Genomic DNA, 6401 nt, shown 5'->3' with positions numbered 1-6401 from the left:
GTCCAGTGTTTCCTCTGCTCCCACTAGCTCTGGTAAACTGAAGTATCCAAAGACTGATGCTGGCAATAGAGTTCCGGGGAAAAGTGGTTCCAGTAGGTAGCAAAATCCTTGTAATTGGAGACCAGAAAAGGCAAGTAAGGAAGACTCAAAGCTGATTAGTTGTGTGAAGCTGAAGGGAAGGCTAGAACATCAGATAGAATAAAGAAAGAGATGAAGAGATGACCCCGTAGGAAGGGAGCGTTGATACAGGTAAGAAAGGAGACCAGAAAGGGCAGAAAGAAGGAATGCAGAATTGCAGAGGCCGGAAGTACCGGAAAGAATGCAGGAGGAAAAGAACAAGGAGGGCTAGGGAGAAAGTTGCGAAAGGCGTGACAAAAACAGCGTGGACACAGAAAAGGACCCAACGCAGGAAAGGGGAAGGCAGGGAGGTGTAGCAAAGCAAATTAAGGAAAACTAGCACAACTAACCCAAACACTGCACAGAAGAGAAGTCGGGTTGCAACACACCGACCGCCGGAACTCGATGGTTGTTATGGTTCACAGCGGCGGCCATTACAATAAAAACATTAGACCGGCACCAGCGCCTTCGGAGAACGTAGTGGAACAGCTAATGGCGGTCGAACCGCCAATGATTCCAAAGGCGCCAGTTACCCCGGTGCATGACAGTATGCCCCCCTCTCGGCCCAGACCCCCCCGGCTTCCAGGGGTACCCTTGATGGAACCTATAGACCAGTTTGGGGGCATGAACAAAAGATCTGGGCTCCCAGGAATCCTCCGAGGAGGGGTAGCCTTTCCAATGAACCAGGTACTCCAACCGCCCCTTCCTATACCGTGAATCCAGAATAGAAGAGACTTCATATTCCTCTGGAACCCCCTTAAAGGAGGACTGGGGGTTCTAAACAGTGTTATAGATTTCTCAGTATTCATTGGTTTGAGAAGAGAGGAGTGAAAGACCGGGTGAATGCGGCTTAAACTCCTGGGTAGTTTCACACGGTAAGAAACCGGGTGGATTTTGGAGAGAATCTCATAGGGACCCAGATAACGAGGGGAAAGTTTAGAAGGTTGAACCCAGCGAGGCAAATAACGGGTAGACAACCACACCATGGAACCCACATTCCATTCAGGACTTGGGTCACAATGACGGTCCGCTTGGACCTTGTATCCGTTGCGTGCTTCTTGTAAACACCTCTGGCTGGTTTCCTGAGCGACTTTGATGTCCACCAGAGTAGCTTCTATGGTGGGTAGATTCGCAGGTTGAGGATGTACGGGTGTGATGCTTCGTGGATGTTGCTCGTATGTACAAAAAAAAAGGACTCATGCCTATGGCTGTATGAATAGAATGATTGTAAGCAAACTCTGCAGTGGGAAGCAGAGAAACCCAGTTGTCTTGATGACGGTTGACGTAGCATCTCAAATACTGCTCTAGCTATGCATTTAAACGTTCAGTCTGTCCATTGGTTTCGGGGTGAAAACCAGATGACATAGCTCTCTCAATGCCCCGGTGCTTGCAGAGCGCACCCTAAAACCGGGAAGTATATTGACTTCCTCTATCTGATATAATCTTGTCTGGCAAGCCGTGCAAACAGAAGATATCCCGAAAGAATGGATCCGCCATCTGGGAGGCAGAAGGTACTCCTGGTAGAGGGGAGGAATGAGCTAGTTTAGTAAATGAGTCTATGGTCACCATTATACAAGTGAGACCTTGAGAACTATGAAGGTCGACAATGAAATCGGTGGTGATTAGAGACCATGGTCTAGAAGGTAACAGAGTCTGTTCCAAGAGTCCAATGGCTAGTTGATGGTTATATTTAGATTGTGCACATACCGGGCAAGCCTTACAATAATTTTTGACTTCCGTGGCTAAGGAAGGCCAATAGAATGAATGTTTTACCAACTCTGTGGTACCCTTTATTCCACGGTGATCAGCCGTCCGGTGATCATAACACCACTTGATGACCTGTTGCTGAAGCGGCCTAGTCGGTAAATATAACCTTTGGTTGACAAACAACAGCCCGTCCCTTTCTTCCACTGGGTATGGTATAACTCTGGGCGTTGAACTGTTATCTCGCATTGTGGCTGTCTTAACGTCCTGCATAAAAGACGAAATAGCAGCCACTACCCTGTTACGAGGAAACATGGACACTGATTGTTGAAGTAGAATGTGATCCAAAGTATCCTTAGGGGAACGGGCATCAGCTAATATGTTTTGACTGCCAGGAATGTAGGATATAGTGAAATCGTATTGACTAAAGAAATGCGCCCATCTTACTTGTCTATAATTGACACATATTTTGTAACACTTTCAAGTTCTTATGATCGGTACGGATGGTAAATGGAAGACAACTCCCTTGGAGGAAGTGTCTCCACTCCTCACATGCCATCTTAATGGCCAATAGTTCTTTTTCAATGACAGAGTAGTTGCACTGACTTGGAGAGAGAGTCTTGGAGAGGTAGGCTATTGGATGTTCTGTATCTTCCTTTTCTTGGAAAAGAACAGCACCCACCGCTCTGGCGGAAGCATCAGCTTCCACTAGAAATGGCTTAGATTGATCTGGTTGGCAGAGTATTGGGGCTGAGCAAAAAAGAGTCTTGAGTTCCTTGAAAGCCTTTTCTGCTTCAGATGACCATCGGAAAGAAGTGTTTTTTTTCTTGAGAAGGGCGGTGATGGGCAACACCACTTTTGATAAATTGACTATGAACTTACAATATAAGTTTGCTAGCCCCAGGAATCTTTGAACATCCTTCACTGATGCTGGTGGAGGCCAGTCCAAAATTGCAGAGACCTTCTTGGGGTCCATCTTGATACCTTGGGGGGATACAATGAATCCCAAGTAGGGTACAGTATCTACACAGAAGAGGCATTTCTCTGGTTTAACTAGTAAACAATGGAATTGTAATCTCTGTAGAACTTCCTTAAGATGTTCTATATGGTCCGTGAGAGTGTGGGAAAACACAAGAATATCATCCAGGTAGACTATAACTCTCAAAAACAGCATATCGGAAAACATGCCGCCTATAAACCGCTGAAATATTGCTGGGGCATTGACCAGGCCAAATGGCATTACCCGATATTCGTATAAGCCGAAAGGTGTTCTGAACGCTGTTTTCCATTCACCCCCACTTCATATGTGAAGCAGATGGTACGCACTTCTAAGATCCAGTTTAGAAAAAACAGAAGCCCCCTGCACCGCCTCTAGGATGTCGGAAATCAATGGCAAGGGATACCTGTCCCTAATGGTCACCTTATTTAAGCCCCCTATAATCGATACAGTAGAATCCCGCTTAGGGATAAAAAAGAGTGATGCCCCTGCCAGAGATCTTGACGGTTGTATCAGGCCATTTTCAAGATGGGCATCCAGATAAACTCTTAAAACCTTCTTCTCAAGCAGGGATAATGCAAACATTCGACCAAAAGGTACCAGGGCATCGGGTATTAGATCAATGGCGCAATCCTCGGGTCGATGCGGCGGCAGATCTAGGACAGTCTTGTTGACAAAAACCTCTTGGTTTTCTTTAAGTTCTGAAGGAATACAAAGAATTCCTTTAGTTTCACTGGCGATGGTTGGCATAACCTGGATAGTTTCTTTTACTGTATCTTGAAGACAGTTCTGGCAACAATAGATGGAATGGAATCCCATAAGGTTTTTTGACCAGTCTATGGTGGGGTTATGTAGTCTGAGCCAGGAAATTCCCAGAATCACCGGAAAATTTGCTGCCCTTATAATATCGAAGGTTAATCTCTCTGTATGTTGCATCACCTTAGCCAGAAGGCTTTCTGTGGTGTGAGTGATAGGTTCAGAGGTAAGAGGGGTACCATCTACGCCCTCTACTTTTTGGTCTTCGTCTTGCCGTCGGATACCGACCTTATCAGCCCAGACAGTGTCCATGAAATTACCCGCTGCTCCACAGTCAATTAGAGCAAGGGTTTCGATGGGCTGTTCTTCTGAGAGAATTTGTAGAGCGACCACCATGAGTTGAGAATCTTCCAAACTGGAGGTTGGAGAGACAGAGAGACACATAGGGACTGCCAGTATTTCCTCAGTTTCCCGTCCCTAAGAGGTCCGAGGTCTGTTGTTTCCCGACCTTCTAGGAGGTACTTCAGGACAGTTTCGGAGGAGATGCTTGTCTGAGCCACAGTTCATACAGAGGCCGGTCTCTCGGCGATGCCTGCGTTCTTCAGGGGTCAAAGGAGCTCAAGCAGTACCAACCTGCATTGGTTCTTCTTTGGTCTGACGATCAGGGTTAGGAGGGGGGGGAAATGAGGTCTGAGATGAGAACCCAGACGTCTTAGACTTTCTTCTTTCGGTTCTTCGTTCTCCTAAACGATACTCAATCTGTAGGACCGCTGTGAGAACATCAGAAAAGGCAGCCGGGCAAAGAGTTCGGGCTAGTTCGTGCTTCAGTTCATTTTTTAGGCCTCGGCGGAAAATCACATATTGTGTCTGTTCTGGCCAACCAGCCTCGGCAGCCAAGCGTTTAAAGTTTGTGATATAGGCAAGTAAATCCCCTGTACCTTGATGGACATCCAGTAGCTCTTCACATGCCCCGAATGTGGTCTCGGGCATTCAAAAGCTTGTTTAAGCTGTGTGAGGAAGCCATCATAGTCCTGAAGAATGGGATTGTTTCCTGTTACCAATGGTGTGGCCCAGGCATGTGCATTCCCAGTCATATTTGAGACCATAAAGCCTACTCAAGAGCGTTCCGACACATAGGTCTGAGGCCTGAAGGCGAAGTGAATCGTGCAGGCCTCAATAAATTCTTTCAGACGTTTAGGTGCACCATCAAATTTGCCTGAAGAGAGAGCCATGGGGGTAGATCAACGGAAGGATTCTCGCATCCAGCTACTAGCTGTCGAAGGACTACATTTTCCGTCTTCAAATTCTGGACTTCTAGGTTCAGTCCTTGTACTACTGTCACCAATTCTTGAACTTGTTCAGGGGTGGCCATGGCTTTATGTAGGCATTGCAATCTGTCACGTGTGTGCCTCTTGTCTTTTGTTTTTCGTGAATCTCCCTCCTCCTCACCTGAACTGCTAGTTACTGCTAACGTCTTCTTTCTTCTCCTCCAAGCTCCTTATTTTTTTTTGTGCAGGTATGGCCTGCCTCGAGAGGAAGCCTTAGTGGAAGCCTAGAAGTACCTGACTCTGGACCCCTTCCTGAGACAAGTCTGCTCCCACTAGTTCTGGTAAACTGAAGGATTCGAAGACTGATGCTGGCAATAGAGTTCCGTGGAAAAGTGGTTTCACTAGGTAGCAAAATCCTTGTAATTGGAGACCAGAAAAGTCAGCTACGGAAGACTCAAAGCTGGTAAGTTGTGTGACACGGAAGCGGACAGAAGAGCAGAGAGGAGAAACAGAGAAGCACCAGAGGAAGCTGAAGGGAAGGCTAGAACATCAGATAGAATAAAGAAAGAGACAAAGAGATGACCCCGTAGGAAGGGAGCGTTGGTACAGGTAAGAAAGGAGACCAGAAAGGGCAATAAAGAAGGAACGCAGAATTGCAGAGGGCAGAAGTACCGGAAAGAATGCAGGAGGAAAAGAACAAGGAGGGCTAGGGAGAAAGTCACGAAAGGCGTGATAAACACAGCACAGACACAGAAAAGGACAAAACGCAGGTAAGGGGAAGGCAGGGAGGTGTACCAAGGCGAACGAAGGAAAACTGGCGCAACTAACCCAAAGACTGCACACAAGAGAAGTCGGGTTGCAACGCGCCGACTGCCGGAACTAGATGGTTGTTATGGTTCACGGCAGTGGCCATTACAATACAAACTCTGGACCGGCAGCAGCGCCTTCGGAGAACGTAGTGGAACAGCTAATGGCAGTCAAACCGCCAACGATTCCAAAGGCGCCAGTTAACCCAGTGCATGACAGGGACTCCAGTTCCTTTCTAAAAATGCAGTACTACAAATATCAACGACAATATTTATTCCCTACTATTAGTGAAGCTTGGAAAATTGAACAAATGTAAATTGAAAGGACATTCTCTGACAAACGGTTCAGGCTAGCTGGCGATGGACAGTGTGACAGCTCTGGATTTTCAGCAAAGTACTGCACATACCACTTTCAGGACATGGAAACTAAAAAGATTGTGAGTTCGGTGGTTGTGCAAATCCTCACTGGCTATGGCGAAACATGGTTTTATAAAATCCCTGGAAGATCTTCAATCGAGGCGAAGCAAATAGACCTCATAGCCACCGACAATAGCCAAGGCCATGAGAGAGCAGTTTCCAAACATTCACCATCAATTTGATGTATGGCACGTTGGCAAATCAGTCAATAAAAAAATCATAGATGCTGGAAAAAAAAGGTTCTGAAAATATTTTACAGTGGTCCCAGTCATTCAGCAACTATCTTTGGTGGAGCTCCAAAACTTGTGGTGGGTCTGTGGAAATTCTACTTGAAAA

The sequence above is a fragment of the Ambystoma mexicanum genome, chromosome 3p, assembly GCF_040938575.1.
Source record: "Ambystoma mexicanum isolate Mex_15411 chromosome 3p, UKY_AmexF1_1, whole genome shotgun sequence".
Taxonomy (NCBI): Eukaryota; Metazoa; Chordata; class Amphibia; order Caudata; family Ambystomatidae; genus Ambystoma; species Ambystoma mexicanum.
Note: the sequence above shows the minus strand (reverse complement) of the source record.